The 24,893-nt window shown below is 44.3% G+C and overlaps 4 non-coding genes across 4 annotated transcripts; all 4 read right to left on the bottom strand.

The window, feature by feature from the left end:
- Positions 1-11,484: 11,484 nt before the first annotated feature.
- On the bottom strand, positions 11,485-11,567 carry trnal-uaa (transfer RNA leucine (anticodon UAA)). Its single transcript has one exon. It is a non-coding gene; the product is annotated as a tRNA-Leu (tRNA).
- Positions 11,568-16,282: 4,715 nt separating this feature from the next.
- On the bottom strand, positions 16,283-16,365 carry trnal-uaa (transfer RNA leucine (anticodon UAA)). The gene has a single exon. It is a non-coding gene; the product is annotated as a tRNA-Leu (tRNA).
- A 2,322-nt stretch (positions 16,366-18,687) lies between these two features.
- trnal-uaa (transfer RNA leucine (anticodon UAA)) lies at positions 18,688-18,770 on the bottom strand. The gene has a single exon. It is a non-coding gene; the product is annotated as a tRNA-Leu (tRNA).
- Positions 18,771-21,077: 2,307 nt separating this feature from the next.
- trnal-uaa (transfer RNA leucine (anticodon UAA)) lies at positions 21,078-21,160 on the bottom strand. The gene has a single exon. It is a non-coding gene; the product is annotated as a tRNA-Leu (tRNA).
- Positions 21,161-24,893: the final 3,733 nt, after the last annotated feature.

Genomic DNA, 24,893 nt, shown 5'->3' with positions numbered 1-24,893 from the left:
TCCTTGCAGCTTACCTACATTCTACCCCACCGTAAACTTTAGATCATCCAAGACGCTGCTGTCCATGGTTTAATTCGCTATAAATCCTGCTTACCAATCATCCCTGTGCTCGCTGACCTACATTGGCTCCTCGTCTGATAAATGCTCGATTTTATAACATTAATTCTTGTTTTCCAATCCCTCTACGGTCTCGCCTCTCCCGACCTCTGTAGTCTCCTCCAACCGGACTCTCCTACGAGATCTCTGCGCTGCTCCAGTTCTGGCCTCTTGAATATCTCCGGTAACTGGGAGGCCAGAGGATTGGGAATTTTTTTTAACAGCAAAGGATGACTAAAAAAAAAACTCAGAGGGGAAAGATAGATTATGAGAGTAAATTAGCAAGAAATATAAACAAACAGACAGTAAGAGCTTCAACAGGTATAAACAAAGGACGAGAGTAGCAAAAGTAAACATTGGTCCCTTACATGATGAGACTGGTGAAAAAATAATGGGGAACAGGGAAGTGGCTAATACTTTGAATACATATTTTGTATCGGTTTTTATGGTAGAATAAAAACATCGCAATAAAAATAATCAAGGGGGTATAGGGAGGGAGGAACTTTAAACTATCCTTATCACTAAAGTAAAAGCACTCGGTAAAATATGGCGACTAAAGATGGACAAGTCATCTGGACCTAGTGGCCTGCATCCTAGGGTCTTAACAGAAGTTGCTGCGGAGATACTGGATGCATTGGTTCTAATCTAGTAAAATATCCTGGAGTTTGTAGAGGGTTCGGTGGATTGGAAAACCGCCAATGCAACAACCCTATTTGAAAAGGAGGCAGATAGAAAGCAGGAAACTATAGACTAGTTAGCCTAATATCTGTCGTTGGATAATTGCTGGAGTTCATTATTAAGCAAGCAATAGCAGGACATTTGGAAACCAATAATAAAGTCAAGCAGAGTCAGCTGTGTTTTATGCAAGGGAAATCATGATCGACAAATTTTCTGGAGTTGTTTGAGGATATAAAAGGGGGAACCAGTGGATGTGATGTGTTTGGATTTCCAGAAGGCAGTCTATAAAGTGCCACATAAAGGGTTACTGCACAAGATAAGAGTGCACGGGGTTTGGGGAAATATATTACCATGGATAGCGGACTGGCTACCGAACAGAAAACATAGAGTCTGGAATAATGCAACATTTTCCGGTTGGCAAATGATAAAGACTGCGGTGCAAGTGTCTCAACTATTTACAATCTATAATAATTATTTGGATGAAGGGTCCATGTAATGTTGTCATGTTTGCTAATGATACAATGATGGGTGGGAAAGCAAATTGTGAGGAGGACACAGAAAATCTGGCAGGAAACATAAAAAAGCAAATTTTTATTTAAATTGAGAGTAATTGCGAAATGCTGCAGTACAGAGTGAACTGGGGTCCGTGTGCATAAACATAAAAATTTGGTATGCAGATACAGCAAATTATTGGGAAGGCAAATGGAATGTTAACCTTTATTGCAAGGTGTAAAGAGTATAAAAGCAGACAAGTCCTACAAAAACTGTGTAAAGTATTGGTGAGAACACTCCTAGAGTACTGTGTAAGAATTTGGTCTCATTATACAAGCACTATATACTTGCATTGGAGGCTATTCAGAGATGGTTCACTAGGTTGCTTCTTGAGATGAACAGGTTGACTTGTGAAGAAAGGTTGAGCAAGTTGGGCATATACTCCTTGGCGTTTAGAAGAATGAGAGTTGATCTTATTGAAACATACAAGATACTGAGAGGGCTCGTCACGGTAGATGCAGAGAGGATTTTTCCCCTCGTGGGTTATTCAAGAGCTAGGGGGCATAGTTTTAAAATACGGGGTCGCCCATTCAGAGCGGAAATGAGGAGGAATTTTTCTCTCAGTGTGTATTACATCTCTGGATTTCTCTGCCAAGGAAAGCTGTGGAGGCTGGGTCACTGAATATTTTTAAGCGGAGATAGGCAGATTTGTGTGTGATTAGGGTGTAAAGGGTGATGGGGAGCGATCAAGGAAGTGGAATTGATTCCGTGATCAGATCAGCCATGATCTTAATAAATGGCGGAACAGGCTCGACGGGCCAAATGCCCTATGCTTGCTCCTATTTCTTGTGTTCTTAATCGCTCAACCTTTGACAGCTATACCTTCAGCTGAAAAGGCATAAGCTTTCTAATTCCCTCCCTAAACATCTACGCCTCTCGGACGCCTTCTCCTTCTTTAACACGCTCTTTATACCCTACCTCTTTGTCCAAACTTTTGATCACCTGCGCTAATATCTCCTTAAGTGACTCGTTGTCACATTTTGTTCGATAAAGGTCCTGTGAAGTGCCTTGAGATTCTTTACTATGTTAAAGGCGCTGAATAAATGTAATTTATTGTTGTTGTGCACCGCGCAAGAGGAATGATATATTAGCCAGAATGACATGAAGCAGTTATTTTTTGGTATCAGCGAATAGCACACGGAAGAGAAACGTGTTGATTTGGTGAATTGCAAACATTCCTTTAAAGCCATAAAGTTCACAGTGTATATTTATACATTGAACAAGTGCCAGTCAGTGCCTGGTAATCCGTTGGCCCAGTACATCACCATGTTTTCTCTGACACTTACCCTTCACGTTCCTATTTCACAGTCTCAGTGTATATATTCTTATCATTTCATTGGAACAGAGGCAGCTGGAATGGATAGGGGAGGTTCATCACATGTAAGACTGAAGAGTTGTTCTTCAAATTACAACAGGCAGAGATTGCGATGTAAAAGTGCGTGTTGTTTACATTAATCAACGATTAATGCAACAGAACAACATTACGAAAAAGCTGTGACCGAGACGTAGTGCCACTTTTGTGTGTAGACACTTTACAGTTTTATTTTTCGGAGATTTCTAGCGAAATATTGTACAAACATTCTTTCAATTTCGCTAGAACTAACGATGGAGAATATATTTCCTAATATTTACTGTATCAGTAATGGAGCAATTATTCCTTGCCCGTTTAGTCTATTCCAAGTGAAAACAACGAGGGACATTTTGTACATCCAAGTGAGCTGGCAGTGTTAAGTTTAAGATTCGGGCCTGTAGCTCTCTCATTAATGGATACAGCTACTTGTGTTTAAAGTGGAGACAGCAAATTTGGTAAAAAGGAGAACGAAAGAGGGATAATAAAATTATAGCTTATCTCTGCAAGAGGCAAAATAACAGTATTCCATTTTCGGGACACAACTCACTCGCTGCAGTTTCAATCCTTTTCCCTTTCCTGATGCAATGTCCAATCTCAGCTGTACGGACAAAGGACTGCGGCTGAGCGGTGGGCAATAGGAGGATAGAACAACGAAGCTGTTCTCATCTGGGAGCAGTAATGAACTTGTCTGTCCAACCTATCGGGATGCTCCAAAGGGCGTTGCAGCCAGGGTTGACCAAACGAGTGTGACATGCAGGAAGGTACTAAAGAACTTTACAACCAGGGAGGTTCCAAAGTGCTTTACACCCAGGGAGGTTCCAAAGGGCTTTACACCCAGAGACGTTCCAAGTGCTTTGCACCGAGAGAGGTTCCAAAGGGCTTTACACCCAGGGAGGTTCAATGGAGCTTTACAGCGAGGGAGGTTCCAAAGTGCTTTACACCCAGAGATGTTCCAAAGATATTTACACCCAGGGAGGTTCCAAAGATACTTACACTCAGGGAGGTTCCAAAGTGTTTCATACCCAGTGAGGTTCCAAAGTGCTTCACACCCAGGGAGTTTCCAAAGATATGTATCCCCAGGGAGGATCCAAAGTGTTTTACACGCAGGGAGCTTCCAAAGAGATTTATACCCAGGGAGTTTCCAAAGATATTTACATCCAGCGAGGTTCCAAAGTGTTTTACACCCGGAGGTTCCAAAGTGTTTCACAGCCAGGCAAGTTCCAAAGTGTTTTACACCCAGGGTGGTTCCAAAATGTTTTCATGCAGAGAGGTTCCAAAGTGTTTTCCAACCAGGGAGGTTCCAAAGAGCATTACACCCAGGGAGGTTCCAAAGCGCATTACACCCAAGGAGGTTCCAAAGGGCATTACACCCAGGGAGGTTCCAAAGAGCATTACACCCAGGGAGGTTCCAAAGTATTTTAAACCCAGGGAGGTTCCAAAGTGTTTTACACCCAGGGAGGTTCCAAAGTATTTTACTCCCAGGGAGGTTCCAAAGTGTTTTACACCTAGGGAGGTTCCAAAGTGTTTTACACCCAGGGAGGTTCCAAAGAGCATTACACCCAGGGAGGTTCCAAAGTGTTTTACACCCAGGGAGGTTCCAAAGTGTTTTACACCCAGGAAGGTTCCAATGTGTTTTACTCCCAGAGAGGTTCCAAAGTATTTTACACCCGGGATGGGGGGTGGTTCCAAAGTGTTTGACACCCACAGGGAGGTTTCAAAATGTATTACACCCAGGGAGGTTCCAAGGCGATTTACACCCAGGGAGGTTCCCTGGAGCTTTACACCCAGTGAGGTTCCAAAGTGTTTTACACCCACGTATGTTCCAAAGTGTTTTTCTCCCAGGGAGGTTCCAAAGTATTTCAGTCCCAGGGAGGATCCAAAGTTTTTTACACCCAGGAAGGTTCCAAAGTGTTTTACTCCCACGGAGGTTCCATGGAGCTTCACACCCAGGGAAGTTCCAAAGTGCTTTATATTGAAGTGTAGTCACTGTTGTAATGCAGGGAATCGTGGCAGCAGATTTGCACTCAGCAAAGTTCCACCGACCGATAAATAAATACAGGCGCATATAATCAGTTTTGCTGATATTTGTTGAGCGATAAGCATTGGTCAGGGCATCGGCAGAACACTTACTCACTTCTTGAAAATAATACACTCAGATCCTTGGCATCCACCTGAGAGGGAAGACGGAACCTCGGTTTAAAGTCTCACTTGAAAGACAGCACCATCTGACAAAGAAGCATTCCATCAGTACTGCACTGCGGGTCAGCCTGTAATGGGACTTGAACCCACATTCTTCTAACTGAGGTGCAAGAGGGCTACCACGGCTGAGTGCATCCACCTCAAAAACCAAGCTATTCCTAAAGATACAACTGACTTACTGCACTAAGGTAAGTGTCAGCATCCATAGGACATGACGGGTCACTTGGAAATAAAATAAATCAGTTTACAACATTAAATTGGGTGATAAAGTGCATGTTTCCACTGTGGAGAATAGGAATGACCAGCGGGTTTGGAGAATTGGAACGAAAGACTACAGTGCAGAGCTTAATGGTGGTTGAGTGCTGGAATAGCTAGTTTCGTTATAGAAGTAATTTAACAACTAGATTCAATGGATATTTCAGCGCGTTCTTTAACTGCTGTCTGAAGTTACTCTGAGTCACTGTATAAATAAACGTGTTAGTGCAGCAGCTTAGGAGCTGAAGCATGTTTCCACTTTCCTGCAGAATAAATTTGGGGTCATTGAAATAATTATTGTTTTCAATTCGGACATAGAGAAAATTGATAACATACGTCAACCACAACAGGATGAAACTTCCCGAGATGGTGAAGAGTAAAATTATGGACTTTCGCCGGCTCTCCATCTCTGGATCACTCTGACTCTCTCCATTGTTTTGGGCCCCGAGTCTCCTGCGGGCCCTACTTGCCCCTAGAATGTATCTGACGGTCACAGCATTGAGCAGTAACATCAGGAGGAACGGTGCACACGGGGTTAGCATACGGTCCAGCCAGTCAAACGCTGTCCAAGCGGGTGAAACATAAAAAGTAAGTTTTATGTTGCAGTACCAGGCCACCTTATTAATGGTAAATAATGGTTCATACGTGAAGTAGAAAGGGATGTTTTTTAAACATCTCAGGGCACAGACCGCTCCTATCACCACAGCCGCCGTTGTCTCGGTGCAGTATTTTGTTTTCAGCTTCTGGCAACAAATGGCCACAAATCGATCAAAGGTGAACGCGACCGTTAACTAGACAGAACTGTCTCTTGATGAATAAATGAGCACAGTGCTGATGCTGCACGCTGATGTGGTGGACAGAATGCTATTCCGGAAATAGATACCACCAATTCTATTCAATATCACAACGGTGATAATGACCAGGAGATCGGTCACCGCCATGAACACCAGGTACCGAGTGATACACGTGGAGAGACCGCACCTTCCTCGGGACAGGATCACAATCGCCGCGATGTTCGCTGCAAAAAGGAGCAAAATGGAAATTACACATCAGACTACTATCATAAGAACATAAGCACATATGAAATAGGAGCAGGAGTAGGCCATTTGCCTCCCACCGCACCCCCCTCCCCCGGGCCTGCTCCGCCATTTAATAAGATCATGGCTGATTTGATCATGGATCAGCTCCACTTCCTTGCCCACCCCCCCGAAACCTTCTTTCACTTATCGCTCAAAAATCTGTTTATCTCCGCCTTAATTATCTTCAGTGACCCAGCCTCCATAGCCATTCAAAGTCTTAGTTTGACTGGACATGGTTTCTGAGTTCATTACCTGATCAGTTGATGGAAACCAATCAATTTGCCAGATCAGCAGAGCTTTTCAATATGGAATCGCATGGAAAGCGTTTTGCTCGATAGACTTGAAGCTATAATCGCCTGAACTCGGCACAAAAAGAGAAGGAGAGCGAAACTGACTATAGTAAAGAACAGACATAAACTAATAGTTAATGAATAATTTATCCCAACATTAAATAGGACAAGCTAAACATAATGTCACCTTGAAAATTGATGGTAGAAAGAGTGCGATCGACTGCTATTTACACCTCAGGAGAATCGTAAAATTCCCTGTGGAATGACTCCAAATTACGATTGTTGCTATCTGGTTAATGGAGCAGCCATTCTGCTAATGGGCGGTGAAAAAAGGCAATGAGATCATTGACCAGAAAACTGCACCTTTGTGATATTGGTTGAGGGACAAATGATGGCCAGGGCACAACTCCCAGCACTCGGTCCAGTTGTTCCTTGACCATTAGACAGTGTCATGGTATCCAGTATCACTGTAATGGCGTCACTGCAGAGAACCTGTCAGTGACAGCTGGGTTGAGCCTATAAACTGCAGGATAAGTGGTGAGGGAGCGTTGTATGGGAGCCACTCAGTGAGAGCCAGAGGTGAGTCCATAACCTGTGAGATAGAAGGTGAGGGAGCGTATAGTGTGAGCCACTTCTTGAGAGCTGGGGGTGAGTCTATAAATTGCGCGATAAGTGGTGAGAGAGTGTTTAATCGGAGCCACTCAGTGAGAGCCGGGGGTGAGTCCATAACCTGTGGGATAGGTGGTGAGGGAGCGTTTAATGGGAGCCAGTCAGTGAGCGCCGGGTGCGAGTACATAATCTGTGGGATTGGTGGTGAGGGTGCATTTAATGTGAAGCACTCAGTGAGAGCCGGTGGTGAGCCTATAAACTGTGGGATAGCTGGTGAGGGAGCGTATAGTGTGAGCCACTCCATGAGAGCCGAGGTGAGTCTATAAACTGCGGGATAGGTGGTGAGGGAGCGTTTAATGGGATTCACTCAATGAGTGCCGGGGGTGAGTCCATAAAATGCGGGAAAAGTGGTGAGGGAGCATTTAGTGTGAGCCACTCAGTGAGAGCTGGTGGTGAGTCTATAACCCATTGGACAGGTGGTGAGGGAGCGTTTAATGGGAACCACTCAGTGAGAGCCGGGGGTGAGCCTATAAACTGTGGGATAGGTGGTGAGGGAGCATATAGTGTGAGCCACTCCATGAGAGCTGAGGTGAGTCTATAAACAGCGGGATAGGTGGTGAGGGAGCGTTTAGTCTCAGCCAGTCAGTGAGAGCTGGGGGTGAGTCTATAACCCATTGGATAGGTGGTGAGGGCACGTTTAATGGGAGCCATTCAGTGACCGCCGGGGGTGAGTTTATAACCTGATGAATACTTGGTGAGGGTGCGTTAAATGGGAGCCACTCAGTGAGAGCCGTGGTCAGTCTATAATATGCGTGATACGTGTTCAGGGAGCGTTTAACATGAGCCACTCAGTGACAGCCGGGGGTGTGTCCATAACCTGTGGGTTAGGTGGTGAGGGAGCGTTTAATGGGAGCTACTCAGTGACAGCCGGGGATGAGTCTATAACCTACGGGATAGGTGGTGAGGGAGTGTTTAATGGGAACCACCAAGTGAGAACCGGGGGTGAGTCTATAACTTGTGGCACAGGTGGTCAGGGAGCGTATAGTGTAAGCACTCCTTGAGAGCCGGGGATGAGCCTATAAACTGCGGGATAGGTGGTGAGGGAGCGTATAGTGTAAGCTACTCGTTGAGAGCCGGGGGTGAGCCTATAAACTGCGGGATAGGTGGTGAGGGAGTGTTTAATGAGAGCCACATAATGAGAGCTGGGGGTGAGTCCATAACCTGTGGGATAGAAGGTGATGGAGAGTATTGTGTGAGCCACTCAGTGAGAGCCGTGGGTGAGTCCATAACCTGTGGGATAGGTGGTGAGGGAGTGTTTAATGGGAGCCACTCAATGAGAGCCGGGGGTGAGTCCATAACTTGTGGGATAGGTAGTGAGGGAGCGTTTAGTGTGAGCCAGTCAGTGAGCGCCGGGTGTTAGTCCATAACTTGTGGGATAGGTGATGAGGGAGTGTTTAATGGGAGCCACTCAATGAGAGCCGGGGGTGAGTCCATAACTTGTGGGATAGGTAGTGAGGGAGCGTTTAGTGTGAGCCAGTCAGTGAGCGCCGGGTGTTAGTCCATAACTTGTGGGATAGGTAGTGAGGGAGCGTTTAGTGTGAGCCACTCAGTGAGAGCTGGGGGTGAGCCTATAACTCATTGGATAGGTGGTGAGGGAGCCTTTAATGTGAGTTATTCAGTGACAGCCGGGGGTGAGCTTATAACCTGCGGCATAGTTGGTGAGGGAGCGTTTAATGGGAGCCACTCAGTGAGAGCCGGGGTCTGTCTAGAACCTGCGTGAAACGTGTTGAGGGAGCGTTTAATGGGAGCCACTAAGGGACAGTCGGGGATGAGCTTATAGCCTGCGGGATAGGTGGTGACGGAGTTTTTAATGGGAGCCAACCATTCAGAATCGGACATGCAACAAGAAGCAGATTGTAAAAGACACGTTAAATGTTGTGAATCATTTCAGAGGTGGTGAATGTGGACTGTACCACAAGGGATGATGAACGGTCGGGTTAAATTTGGATTTTGGCTCCCGGTTTGAAGATGGGATTAGGAGTTACACGGAAACATCGTGGAGGAGCAAATGAGCCACTGGTTGACCGGCTCCAGTAAAATGACCAAGGGGTTGCTCCAATCTGAAGTAGGAGGCCAAGGGCCAAGCAGTGAATGATACAGCACAGAAGTAAACCATTCGGCCCATCGTGCCTGTGCAGGCTCTTTGACAGAGCTATCCACTGTTCTCCTCTCGGAACCGTGCTATTTCCACCTTAGAGTACTTATCGAATTCCCTTTAGAAAGTTACTATTGAATCTGCCTCCACCACCCTTTCAAGCATTGCATTCCAGATCACAACAACACGCTGCATAAAAAATGATTCCTCCTGATTCAGTCAAGAAAGCTGCCACTGAACCAAAGCTGAGACAAAGGTTCACAGACATATTACTTTCCCCAAGTCTTTTTTTTAAGTTCCAGGACATACCAAATTCATGGTGATGATTTCCACAGACAGTTGCACATACACATAGAGATTTTTACAGATAGACAGACACAGATACACACACACACAAATTTACACGCACCAACGGACATGCACAGATGCCTGAGACATCTCGAGGGACGGACAGACTGAATCACTGTCGCAAATTTGGCTGATTTTTGTGATTTACTATCCGTATGTATCGTGAATATTGCAGATTAATGAAAGAAAGAAAACAGCGGCGGCATTGAAAGGTGTGGGACGTTGTTCCGTCTATCTCAGAATCAGTTTTGCAGGGACCTGGTTAAATTGTCAAATAGAATGAAATATGCTGAGAAACGGAGTCGGCAGGATTCAAATCTATGTGGGGAAACCCGAATGGATTTTTAATCAATGGCCTTAACAACTGGGCCACGACTAATGGCTCGCTGTCTTTTTAAATGTTACTCAGTTAAGACTCAACCATCCATCTCTGTGCAGCAGACGGCCACAGAACCGTGAAAAAGTCATCGTTTGCTAAAAATCTGGAAGAGGCTGTATTCTTGCTGCTCTATATTGCTCTGGAACTTTTTAACATGAATCTATACCAAGATACAGAAGCAAAATTCTGCCTTTTGTAAAATGCAGCCTCCCCGTTAGGAAATTGAACCGTGGTCTCCCGTGTGACAGGTGGGAATATTCACCACTTTCCCACGAGGAATTGATGCGCATGTGTTTTGTCAAAGCAATATTCGAGCTGTGAATAGAACTGGACATCATGAGAAGTCGATAGATAGATTGAGAGACAGAGACAAACCGACAAACTGGAAGAGATCGACAGCGAGATCGAGACAACCTGAGACAGCAAGTGTGAGACTGATAACGAGAGGCAGACTGAATGAGAAAATGACTCTCAAACACATACATCTAAAGAGATCTGTGTGTGTGATCTATAAAGAGAAAGAGGGAAAGAGTGAGAGAAAGACAATGATAAAGACATTGACAAGGAGAGAGACAGATGGAGAGAGAGCGACAGATAGACAGAGAGACAAAGATATAAAAATAAAATGTTGGAAATTCTAAGCAGGTTAGAGACAGGAACTACCAGCGACAGGCAAAGAGAGACAGGCAGGCAGAGACATGGATAGACAGAGATGATGGGAAAGAGTGAGACAGTCAGACAGAGAGACTGAGAGAATCCCATTGGAACACAACTGGACACCGTGAGAAAGAGACAGGCACATTGAGAGACAGAGACAAACAGCGAAACAGGGAGAAACAGACAGCGAGGTAGAGACAGAGAGAGACAGAAAGTTTGAGGCTGAGAGGGAGAGTCAGACTGAGTGAGGCAAAGACTCAAACACATACATATACAGAGATGTGTTTGTGTGATTTATAAAGAGAAAGAGGGAAAGAGTGAGAGAAAGACAGGGACAAGCAGAGAGACAAAGAGGGAGACAGATAGAGAGAAAGATAAATAGAGAGAGAGACATCGAGACAAAAACAGAAAATGATGGAAATATTCATAAGGTTAGAGACAGGAACGAGCAGAGACAGGCAAAGACATGGACAGACATAGATGACGGGAAAGAACGAGAGTGTCAGACAGAGAGTATGACAGAATCCCATTGGAACAGAACTGGGTACCGTGTGAAGGAGACAGATTGAGAGACAGAGACAAACAGAGAAACAGGGACAGACAGAGTGAATCAGAGAGAGGCAGACTGAGCGAGACAAAGACTCAAAGACACAAATACATATTCAGCTCTCGAAAGAGAGAGCGAGAGGCAGAGACTGAGCGATACAGATACGTTTCACAATTTCATTTCATTATCTGCTCAGATTGTCACCAAGCTACAGAAAAATGCAAATGCCACAGATGAAAATCATTTATCACTGATCAGGATGGGAGAAATCTCTATTTAATTAAGTAACTACCAGGAGTGGGGTTCGAACCCACGCAGGTATAAACCCATTGGATCTTAAGCCCAACGCCTTAACCACTCGGCCATCCTGGTGCTGTCAGCGATTGGATTCTGTCTATGTGAGAATCTGGGCTTCATCTCCACCACCACAGACACACACAAACACATCGGGCTTCAGGGAGCATTTCCGAAGATTTTTCTGAATATTGACACGGGGGCAACTCTCCTATTCTTTTTCGAGTAATGCTCTGGGACCTCTCACAACCACCCGAGTGCAGACGGAGCTTCAATTTAACATTTCATCCGAAAGTGAACAGTTTCAACAATGCAAAATTCCCCAAGTGCTGCAGTTGAGTGTTAGCCAAGATTATATGCTCAAGTCTCAGGAGTGCGACTTGAACACACAAACTCCTGATTCAGTCAAGAATGCTGCCACTGAACCAAAGCTGAGACAAAAGTTCACAGCCATATTACTTTCCCCAATTCTTTTTTTTAAGATCCAGGACATAATAAATTCTTGGTGATGATTTCCACAGACAGTTGCACATACACATAGACATTTTTACAGATAGACAGACACAGACACACACACACACACAAATTTACACGCACCAACGGACATGCACAGATGCCTTAGACATCTCGAGGGATAGACAGGCTGAATCACTTTCGCAACTTTGGCTGATTTTTGCGATTTTCTATCCGTATGTATCGTGAATACTGCAGATTAATGAAAGAAAGAAAATAGCGGCGGCATTGAAAGGTGTGGGACGTTGTTCCGTCTATCTCAGAATCAGTTTTGCAGGGACCTGGTTAAATTGTCAAACAGAATATAATATGCTGAAAAACGGAGTCGGCAGGATTCAAATCTATGCGGGGAAACCCGAATGGATTTTTAGTCTATTGCCTTAACCTCTGGGCCACGACGACTGGCTCGCTGCCTCTTTAAATGTTACTCAGTTAAAACTCAACCATCCATCTCTGTGCAGCAGACGGCCACAGAGTCGAGAAACAGGCACCGTTTGCTCGAAATCTGGAAGAGGCTGTATTTTTGCTGCTCTGTATTGCCCTGGAACTTTTTAATATGAATCTATACCAAGAACCAGAAGCAAAATTCTGCCTTTTGTAAAATGCAGCCTCCCCTTTAGGGAATTGAACCGTGGTCTCCCGTGTGGCAGGTGGGGACATTCACCACTTTCCCACGAGGAATTGATGCGCATGGGTTTTGTCAAAGCAATATTCGAGCTGTGAATAGAACTGAACACCATGAGAAGTCGACAGACACATTGCGATACAGAGACAAACCGACAAACCGGGAGAGACAGACAGCGAGATCGAGACAACGAGAGACAGCACGTGTGAGACTGAAAACGAGAGGCAGACTGAGTGAGAAAAAGACTCTCAAACACATACATCTAAAGAGATCTGTGTGTGTGATCTATAAAGAGAAAGAGGGAAAGAGTGAGAGAAAGACAATCATAAAGACAGTGACAAGGAGAGAGACAGATGGAGAGAGAGCGACATATAGACAGAGAGACAAAGAAATAAAAAGAAAATGTTGGAAATTCTCAGCAGGTTAGAGACAGGAACTACCAGCGACAGGCAAAGAGAGACAGGCAGGCAGAGACATAGATAGACAGAGATGATGGGAAAGAGTGAGACAGTCAGACAGAGAGGTTGAGAGAATCCCATTGGAAAACAAATGGACACCGTGAGAAAGAGACAGGCACATTGAGAGACAGAGACAAACAGTGAAAACTGAGAGATACAGAGAGCGAGGTAGAGACAGAGAGAGACAGAAATTTTGAGACTGAGAAGGAGGGTCAGCCTGAGTGAGGCAAAGACTCAAACACATACATATACAGAGATGTGTTTGTGTGATTTATAAAGAGAGGGAGGGAAAGAGTGAGACAAAGACAGGGACAAGGAGAGAGACAAAGAGGGAGACAGATTGAGAGAAAGATAAATAGAGAGAGAGAGACATCGAGACAAAAATAGAAAATGATGGAAATACTCATCAGGTTAGAGACAGGGACGAGCAGAGACAGGCAAAGACAGAGATGATGGGAAAGAACGAGCCAGTCAGACAGAGAGTATGACAGAATCCCATTGGAACAGAACTGGATACCGTGTGAAGGAGACAGATTGAGAGACAGAGACAAACAGAAAAACAGGGACAGACAGAGTGAATCAGAGAGAGGCAGACTGAGAGAGACAAAGACTCAAACACACAAATACATATACAGTTCTCTAAAGACAGAGACTGAGCGATACAGATACATTTCACAATTTCAATTCATGATCTGCTCAGATTGTCACCGAGCTGCAGAAAAATGCAAATGCAACAGATGAAAATCAGTTATCACTGAGCAGAATGGGAGAAATCACTGTTTAAGTAAGTAATTATCAGGAGTGGGGTTCGAACCCAGGCAGGTCTAAACCCATTGGATCCGAAAGACAACGCCTTAACCACTCGGCCATCCTGGTGCCGTCAGCAGTTGGATTCTCTCTATGTGAGAATCTGGGCTTCAACTCCACCTCCACAGACACACACAAACACATCGGGTTTCAGGGAGCATTTCCGAACATTTTTCGGAATGTTGACACGGGGGCAACTCTCCTATTCTTTTTCGAGTAATGCTCTGGGACCTCTCACAACCACCCGAGTGCGCAGACGGAGCTTCAATTTAACATTCCATCAGAAAGTCAACAGTTTCAACAATGCAAAATTCCCCAAATGCTGCAGTTGAGTGTTAGCCAAGATTATATGCTCAAGTCTCAGGAGTGCGACTTGAACACACAAACTCCTGATTCAGTCAAGAATGCTGCCACTGAACCAAAGCTGAGACAAAAGTTCACAGCCATATTACTTTCCCCAAGTCTTTTTTTTAAGTTCCAGGACATACCAAATTCATGGTGATGATTTCCACAGACAGTTGCACATACACATAGACATTTTTACAGATAGACAGACACAGAGACACACACACACAAATTTACACGCACCAACGGACATGCACAGATGCCTTAGACATCTCGAGGGATCGACAAACTGAATCACTGTCGCAACTTTGGCTTATTTTTGCGATTTTCTATCCGTATGTATCGTGAATATTGCAGATTAATTAAAGAAAGAAAATAGCGGCGGCATTGAAAGGTCTTGGGACGATGTATCTTCTATCTCAGAATCAGTTTTGCAGGGACCTGTTTAAATTGTCAAACAAAATGAAATATGCTGAGAAACGGAGTCGGTAGGATTCAAATCTATGCGGGGAAACCCGAATGGATTTTTAATCTATGGCCTTAACCAATGGGCCACGACTACTGGCTCGCTGCCTTTTTAAAAGTTACTCAGTTAAAACTCAACCAGCCATCTCTGTGCAGCAGACGGCCACAGAATCGTGAAAAAGTCACCGTTTGCTAAAAATCTGGAAGAGACTGTATTTTTGCTGCTCTATATTGCTCTGGAACTTTTTAATATGAATCTATACCAAGAAACAGAAGCAAAATTCTGCCTCTTGTAAAATGCAGCCTTCCCGTTAGGGAATTGAACCGTGGTCTCCTATGTGACAGGCGGGAATATTCACCACTTTCCCACGAGGAATTGGTGCGCATGGGTTTTGTCAAAGCAATATTCGAGCTGTGAATAGAACTGGACACCATGAGAAGTCGACAGACACATTGCGAGACAGAGACAAACCGACAAACAGGGAGAGACAGACAGCGAGATCGAGACAACGAGAGACAGCAAGTGTGAGACTGAAAACGAGAGGCAGACTGAGTGAGAAAAAGACTCTCAAACACATACATCTAAAGAGATCTGTGTGTGTGATCTATAAAGAGAAAGAGGGAAAGAGTGAGAGAAAGACAATCATAAAGAAAGTGACAAGGAGAGAGACAGATGGAGAGAGAGGAGACAGATAGACAGAGAGACAAAGAAATAAAAAGAAAATGTTGGAAATTCTCAGCAGGTTAGAGACAGGAACTACCAGCGACAGGCAAAGAGAGACAGGCAGGCAGAGACATAGATAGACAGAGATGATGGGAAAGGGTAAGACAGTCAGGCAGAGAGATTGAGAGAATCCCATTGGAACACAACTGGACACCGTGAGAAAGAGACAGGGACATTGAGAGACAGAGACAAACAGCAAAACAGGGAGAAACAGACAGCGAGGTAGAGACAGAGAGAGACAGAAAGTTTGAGACTGAGAGTTAGGGTCAGACTGAGTGAGGCAAAGACTCAAACACATACATATACAGAGATGTGTTTGTGTGATTTATAAAGAGAGGGAGGGAAAGAGTGAGAGAAAGACAGGGACAAGGAGAGAGACAAGAGGGAGACAGATAGAGAGAAAGATAAAAATAGAGAGAGAGACATCGAGACCAAAACAGAAAATGATGGAAATACTCATCATGTTAGAGACAGGGACGAGCAGAGACAGGCAAAGACAGAGATGATGGGAAAGCACAAGATAGTCAGACAGAGAGTATGACAGAATCCCATTGGAACAGAACTGGATACCGTGTGAAGGAGACCGATTGAGAGACAGAGACAAACAGAGAAACAGGGACAGATAGAGTGAATCAGAGAGGCAGACTGAGAGAGACAAAGACTAAAACACAGAAATACATATACAGCTCTCTAAATACTGAGCGAGAGGCAGAGACTGAGCGATACAGATACATTTCACAAATTCATTTCATTATCTGCTCAGATTGTTACCGAGCTACAGAAAAATGCAAATGCAACAAATGAAAATCAGTTATCACTGAGCAGAATGGGAGAAATCACTGTTTAATTAAGTAATGACCAGGAGTGGGTTTCGAACCCACGCAGGTATAAACCCATTGGATCTTAAGCCCAACGCCTCAACCACTCGGCCATCCTGGTGCCGTCAGCGATTGGATTCTGTCTATGTGAGAATCTGGGCTTCAACTCCACCTCCACAGACACACACAAACACATCGGGTTTCAGGGAGCATTTCCGAACATTTTTCGGAATATTGACACGGGGGCAACTCTCCTATTCTTTTTCAAGTAATGCTCTGGGACCTCCAACAACCACCCGAGTGCGCAGACGGAGCTTCAATTTAACATTTCATCCGAAAGTTAACAGTTTCAACAATGCAAAATTCCCCAAATGCTGCAGTTGAGTGTTAGCCAAGATTATATGCTCACGTCTCAGGAGTGCGACTTGAACACACAAACTCCTGATTCAGTCAAGAATGCTGCCACTGAACCAAAGCTGAGACAAAAGTTCACAGCCATATTACTTTCCCAAGTCTTTTTTTTAAGTTCCAGGACATACCAAATTCATGGTGATGATTTCCACAGAGAGTTGCACATACACATAGACATGTTTACAGATAGACAGACACAGAGACACACACACAAAAATTTACACGCACCAACGGACATGCACAGATGCCTTTGACATCTCGAGGGATAGACAGGCTGAATCACTGTCGCAACTTTGGCTGATTTTTGCGATTTTCTATCCGTATGTATCGTGAATATTGCAGGTTAATGAAAGAAAGAAAATAGCGGCGGCATTGAAAGGTGTGGGACGTTGTTCCGTCTATCTCAGAATCAGTTTTGCAGGGACCTGGTTAAATTGTCAAACAAAATGAAACATGCTGAGAAACGGAGTCGGCAGGATTCAAATCTATGCGGGGAAACCCGAATGGATTTTTTGTCGATGGCCTTAACCAATGGGCCACGACTACTGGCTCGCTGCCTTTTTAAATGTTCCTCAGTTATAACTCAACCATCCATCTCTGTGCAGCAGACGGCCACAGAATAGTGAAAAAGTCACCGTTTGCTAAAAACCTGGAAGAGGCTGTATTTTTGCTGCTCCATATTGCTCTGGAACTTTTTAATATGAATCTATACCAAGAAACAGAAGCAAAATTCTGCCTTTTGTAAAGTGCAGCCTCCCCGTTAGGGAATTCAACCGTGGTCTCCCGTGTGACAGGTGGGGATATTCACCACTTTCCCACGAGGAATTGATGCGCATGGATTTTGTCAAAAGCATTATTCGAGCTGTGAATAGAACTGGACACCATGAGAAGTCGACAGACACATTGCGAGACAGAGACAAACCGATAAACAGGGAGAGACAGACAGCGAGATCGAGACAACGAGAGACAGCAAGTGTGAGACTGAAAACGAGAGGCAGACTGAGTTAGAAAAAGACTCTCAAACACATACATCTAAAGAGATCTGTGTGTGTGATCTATAAAGAGAAAGAGAGAAAGAGTGAGAGAAAGACAATCATAAAGACAGTGACAAGGAGCGAGACAGATGGAGAGAGAGCGACAGATAGACAGAGAGACAAAGAAATAAAAAGAAAATGTTGGAAATTCTCAGCAGGTTAGAGACAGGAACTACCAGCGACAGGCAAAGAGAGACAGGCAGGCAGAGACATAGATAGACAGAGATGATGGGAAAGAGTGAGACAGTCAGACAGAGAGACTGAGAGAATCCCATTGGAATACAACTGGACACCGTGAGAAAGAGACAGGCACATTGAGAGACAGAGAAAAACAGCAAAACAGGGAGAAACAGACAGCGAGGTAGAGACAGAGAGATACAGAAAGTTTGAGACTGAGAGTTAGGGTCAGACTGAGTGAGGCAAAGACTCAAACACATACATATACAGAGATGTGTTTGTGTGATTTATAAAGAGACGGAGGGAAAGAGTGAGACAAAGACAGGGATAAGGAGAGAGACAAAGAGGGAGACAGATAGAGAGAAAGATAAATAGAGAGAGAGAGACATCGAGACAAAAACAGAAAATGATGGAAATACTCATCAGTTTAGAGACAGGGACGAGCAGAGACAGGCAAAGGCAAAGATGATGGGAAGGAACGAGCCAGTCAGACAGAGAGTATGACAGAATCCCATTGGAACAGAACTGGACACCGTGTGAAGGAGACAGATTGAGAGACAGAGACAAACAGAGAAACAGGGACAGACAGAGTGAATCAGAGAGAGGCAGACTGAGCGAGACAAAGACTCAAAGACACAAATACATATTCAGCTCTCCAAAGACAGAGCGAGAGGCAGAGACTGAGCGATACAGATACATTTCGCAATTTCATTTAATTATCTGCTCAGATTGTCACCGAGCTACAGTAAAATGCAAATGCAACAGATGAAAATCAGTTATCACTGAGCAGAATGGGAGAAATCACTGTTTAATTAAGTAATTACCAGGAGTGGGGTTCGACCCCAGGCAGGTATAAACCCATTGGATCTTAAGCCCAACGCCTTATCCACTCGGCCATCCTGGTGCTGTCAGCGATTGGATTTTGTCTATGTGTGAATCTGGGCTTCAACTCCACCTCCACAGACACACACAAACACATCGGGTTTCAGGGAGTATTTCCGAACATTTTTGGGAAAATTGACACGGGGGAAACTCTCCTATTCTTTTTCGAGTAATGCTCTGGGACCTCTCACAACCACCCGTGCGCAGACGGAGCTTCAATTTAACATTTCATCCGAAAGTCAACAGTTTCAACAATGCAAAATTCCCCAAATGCTGCAGTTGAGTGTTAGCCAAGATTTCTGCTCAAGTCTCAGGAGTGCGACTTGAACACACAAACTCCTGATTCAGTCAAGAATACTGCCACTGAACCAAAGCTGAGACAAAAGTTCACAGCCATATTACTTTCCCAAGTCTTTTTTTTAAGTTCCGGGACACACCAAATTCATGGTGATGATTTCCACAGACAGTTGCACATACACATAGACATTTTTACAGATAGACAGACACAGAGACGCACACACAAAAATTTACACGCTCCAACGGACATGCACAGATGCCTGAGACATCTCGAGGTATAGACAGGCTGAATCACTGTCGCAACTTTGGCTGATCTTTGCGAGTTTCGATCCGTATGTATCGTGAATATTGCAGATTAATGAAAGAAAGAAAATAGCGGCGGCATTGAAAGGTGTGGGACGTTGTTCCGTCTATCTCAGAATCAGTTTTGCAGGGACCTGGTTAAATTGTCAAACAGAATGAAATATGCTGAGAAACGGAGTCGGCAGGATTCAAATCTATGAGGGGAAACCCGAATGGATTTTTAGTCTATGGCCTTAACCAATGGGCCACGACAACTGGCTCGCTGCCTTTTTAAATGTAACTCAGTTAAAACTCCACCTTCCATCTCTGTGCAGCAGACGGCCACAGAATAGTGAAAAAGTCACCGTTTGCTAAAAATCTGGAAGAGGCTGTATTTTCGCTGCTCTGTATTGCTCTGAAACTTTTTAATATGAATCTATACCAAGAAACAGAAGCAAAATTCTGCCTTTTGTAAAATGCAGCTTCCCCGTTAGGGAATGGAACCGTGGTCTCCCGAGTGACAGGTGGGGACATTCACCACTTTCCCACGAGGAATTGATGCGCATGGGTTTTGTCAAAGCAATATTCGAGCTGTGAATAGAAATGGACACCATGAGAAGTCGACAGACACATTGCGAGACAGAGACAAACCGACAAACAGGGAGAGACAGACAGCGAGATCGAGACAACGAGAGACAGCAAGTGTGAGACTGAAAACGAGAGGCAGACTGAGTGAGAAAAAGACGCTCAAACACATACATCTGAAGAGACCTGTGTGTGTGATCTATAAAGAGAAAGAGGGAAAGAGTGAGAGAAAGACAATCATTAAGAAAGTGACAAGGAGAGAGACAGATGGAGAGAGAGCGACAGATAGACAGAGAGACAAAGAAATAAAAAGAAAATGTTGGAAATTCTCAGCAGGTTAGAGACAGGAACTATCAGCGACAGGCAAAGAGAGACAGGCAGGCAGAGACATAGATAGACAGAGATGATTGGAAAGAGTGAGACTGTCAGACAGAGAGAATGAGAGAATCCCTTTGGAACACAATTGGACACCGTGAGAAAGAGACAGGCACATTGAGAGACAGAGACAACAGCAAAACAGGGAGAAACAGACATCGAGGTAGAGACAGAGAGAGACAGAAAGTTTGAGACTGAGAGTTAGGGTCAGACTGAGTGAGGCAAAGGCTCAAACACATACATATACAGAGATGTGTTTGTGTGATTTATAAAGAGAGGGAGGGAAAGAGTGAGAGAAAGACAGGGACAAGGAGAGAGACAAAGAGGGAGACAGATAGAGAGAAAGATAAATAGAGAGAGAGAGACATCGAGACAAAAACAGAAAATGATGGAAATACTCATCAGGTTAGAGACAGGGACGAGCAGAGACAGGCAAAGACATAGATGATGGGAAAGAACGAGACAGTCAGACAGAGAGTATGACAGAATCCCATTGGAACAGAACTGGATACCGTGTGAAGGAGACAGATTGAGAGACAGAGACAAACAGAGAAACAGGGACAGACAGAGTGAATCAGACTGAGAGAGACAAAGACTCAAACACACAAATACATATACAGCTCTCTGAAGACAGAGCGAGAGGCAGAGACTGAGCGATACAGATACATTTCGCAATTTCATTTAATTATCTGCTCAGATTGTCACCGAGCTACAGAAAAATGCAAATGCAACAGATGAAAATCAGTTATCACTGAGCAGAATGGGAGAAATCACTGTTTAATTAAGTAATTACCAGGAGTGGGGTTCGAACCCACGCAGGTATAAACCCATTGGATCTTAAGCCCAACGCCTTAACCACTCGGCCATCCTGGTGCTGTCAGCGATTGGATTCTGTCTATGTGAGAATCTGGGCTTCAACTCCACCTCCACAGACACACACAAACACATCGGGATTCAGGGAATATTTCCGAACATTTTTGGGAAAATTGACACGGGGGAAACTCTCCTATTCTTTTTCGAGTAATGCTCTGGGACCTCTCACAACCACCCGAGTGCGCAGCCGGTGCTTCCATTTAACATTTCATCCGAAAGTCAACAGTTTCAACACTGCAAAATTCCCCAAATGCTGCAGTTGAGTGTTAGCAAAGGTTGTATGCTCAAGTCTCAGGAGTGCGACTTGTACACACAAACTCCTGATTCAGTCAAGGATGCTGCCACTGAACCAAAGCTAAGACAAAAGTTCACAGCCATATTACTTTCCCAAGTCTTTTTTTTAAGTTTCGGGACATACCAAATTCATGGTGATGATTTCCACAGACAGTTGCACATACACATAGACATTTTTACAGATAGACAGACACAGAGACGCACACACAAAAATTTACACGCTCCAACGGACATGCACAGATGCCTGAGACATCTCGAGGTATAGACAGGCTGAATCACTGTCGCAACTTTGTCTGATCTTTGCGATTTTCGATTCGTATGTATCGTGAATATTGCAGATTAATGAAAGAATGAAAATAGCGGCAGCATTGAAAGGTGTGGGAGGTTGTTCCGTCTATCTCAGAATCAGTTTTGCAGGGACCTGGTTAAATTGTCAAACAGAATGAAATATGCTGAGAAACGGAGTCGGCAGGATTCAAATCTATGCGGGGAAACCCGAATGGATTTTTAGTCTATGGCCTTAACCAATGGGCCACGACTACTGGCTCGCTGCCTTTTTAAATTTTACTCATTTAAAACTCAACCTTCCATCTCTGTGCAGCAGACGGCCACAGAATAGTGAAAAAGTTTGTTAAAAATCTGGAAGAGGCTGTATTTTTGCTGCTCTATTTCTGCTGCTCTATATTGCCCTGGAACTTTTTAATATGAATCTATACCAAGAAACAGAAGCAAAATTCTGCCTTTTGTAAAATGCAGCCTCCCCGTTAGGGAATTGAACCGTGGTCTCCCGTGTGACAGGCGGGGATATTCACCACTTTCCCACGAGGAATTGATGCGCACGGGTTTTGTCAAAGCAATATTCGAGCTGTGAATAGAACTGGACACCATGAGAAGTCGACAGACACATTGCGAGACAGAGACAAACCGACAAACAGGGAGAGACAGACAGCGAGATCGAGACAACGAGAGACAGCAAGTGTGAGACTGAAAACGAGAGGCAGACTGAGTGAGAAAAAGACTCTCAAACACATACATCTAAAGAGATCTGTGTGTGTGATCTATAAAGAGAAAGAGGGAAAGAGTGAGAGAAAGACAATCATAAAGAAAGTGACAAGGATAGAGACAGATGGAGAGAGAGAGCGACAGATAGACAGAGAGACAAAGAAATAAAAAGAAAATGTTGGAAATTCTCAGCAGGGTAGAGACAGGAATTACCAGCGACAGGCAAAGAGGGACAGGCAGGCAGAGACATAGATAGACAGAGATGATGGGAAAGAGTGAGACAGTCAGACAGAGACTGAGAGAATCCCATTGGAACACAACTGGACACCGTGAGAAAGAGACAGGCACATTGAGAGACAGAGACATTCAGCAAAACAGCGAGAAACTGACAGCGAGGTAGAGACAGAGAGAGACAGAAAGTTTGAGACTGAGAGTTAGGGTCAGACTGAGTGAGGCAAAGACTCAAACACATACATATACAGAGATGTGTTTGTGTGATTTATAAAGAGAGGGAGGGAAAGAGTGAGAGAAAGACAGGGACAAGGAGAGAGACAAGAGGGAGACAGATAGAGAGAAAGATAAAAATAGAGAGAGAGACATCGAGACCAAAACAGAAAATGATGGAAATACTCATCAGGTTAGAGACAGGGACGAGCAGAGACAGGCAAAGACAGAGATGATGGGAAAGAACAAGATAGTCAGACAGAGAGTATGACAGAATCCCATTGGAACAGAACTGGATACCGTGTGAAGGAGACCGATTGAGAGACAGAGACAAACAGAGAAACAGGGACAGACAGAGTGAATCAGAGAGAGGCAGACTGAGAGAGACAAAGACTCAAACACACAAATACATATGCAGCTCTCTAAAGACAGAGCGAGAGGCAGAGTCTGAGCGATACGGATACATTTCACAATTTCATTTCATTATCTGCTCAGATTGTCACCGAGCTACAGTAAAATGCAAATGCAACAGATGAAAATCTGTTATCACTGAGCAGAATGGGAGAAATCACTGTTTAATTAAGTAATTACCAGGAGTGGGGTTCGTACCCACGCAGGTATGAACCCATTGGATCTTAAGTCTTAACCACTCGGCCATCCTGGTGCCGTCAGCGATTGGATTCTGTCTATGTGAGAATCTGGGCTTCAACTCCACCTCCACAGACACACACAAACACATCGGGTTTCAGGGAGCATTCCCGAACATTTTTCGGAATGTTGACACGGGGGCAACTCTCCTATTCTTTTTCGAGTAATGCTCTGGGACCTCTCACAACCACCCGAGTGCGCAGACGGAGCTTCAATTTAACATTCCATCAGAAAGTCAACAGTTTCAACAATGCAAAATTCCCCAAATGCTGCAGTTGAGTGTTAGCCAAGATGATATGCTCAAGTCTCAGGAGTGCGACTTGAACATACAAACTCCTGATTCAGTCAAGAATGCTGCCACTGAACCAAAGCTGAGACAAAAGTTCACAGCCATATTACTTTCCCAAGTCTTTTTTTTAAGTTCCAGGACATACCAAATTCATGGTGATGATTTCCACAGACAGTTGCACATACACATAGACATTTTTACAGATAGACAGACACAGAGACACATACACAAAAATTTACAAGCACCAACGGACATGCACAGATGCCTTCGACATCTCGAGGGATAGACAGGCTGAATCACTGTCGCAACTTTGGCTGAATTTTGCGATTTTCTATCCGTATGTATCGTGAATATTGCAGATTAATTAAAGAAAGAAAATAGCGGCGGCATTGAAAGGTGTGGGGCGTTGTTCCGTCTATCTCAGAATCAGTTTTGCAGGGACCTGGTTAAATTGTAAAACAGAATGAAATATGTTGAGAAACGGAGTCGGCAGGATTCAAATCTATGCGTGGAAACCCGAATGGATTTTTAGTCTATGGCCTTAACCAATGGGCCACGACTACTGGCTCGCTGCCTTTTTAAATGTTACTCAGTTAAAACTCAACCATCCATCTCTGTGCAGCAGACGGCCACAGAATAGTGGAAAAAGTCACCGTTTGCTAAAAATCTGGAAGAGGCTGTATTTTTGCTGCTCTCTATTGCTCTGGAACTTTTTAATATGAATCTATACCAAGAAACAGAAGCAAAATTCTGCCTTTTGTAAAATGCAGCCTCCCCGTTAGGGAATTGAACCGTGGTCTCCCGTGTGACAGATGGGGATATTCACCACTTTCCCACGAGGAATTGATGCGCATGGGTTTTGTCAAAGCAATATTCGAGCTGTGAATAGAACTGGACACCATGAGAAGGCTATTGGACCTTTCACATCCACCCGAGTGTGCAGATGAAGTTTCAATTTAACATTTCATCCGAATGTCAACAGCTTCAAAAATTCCCCAAGCACTGCATTTGAGTGTCAGCCAAGATGACGTGCTCAAGTCTCAGGAGTGCGACTGA

Source organism: Pristiophorus japonicus, unplaced genomic scaffold (assembly GCF_044704955.1).
Source record: "Pristiophorus japonicus isolate sPriJap1 unplaced genomic scaffold, sPriJap1.hap1 HAP1_SCAFFOLD_334, whole genome shotgun sequence".
NCBI classification, from domain to species: Eukaryota; Metazoa; Chordata; class Chondrichthyes; family Pristiophoridae; genus Pristiophorus; species Pristiophorus japonicus.
The sequence above is the reverse complement of the archived record's forward strand: the minus strand, read 5'-3'. Positions and strand labels throughout refer to the sequence as shown.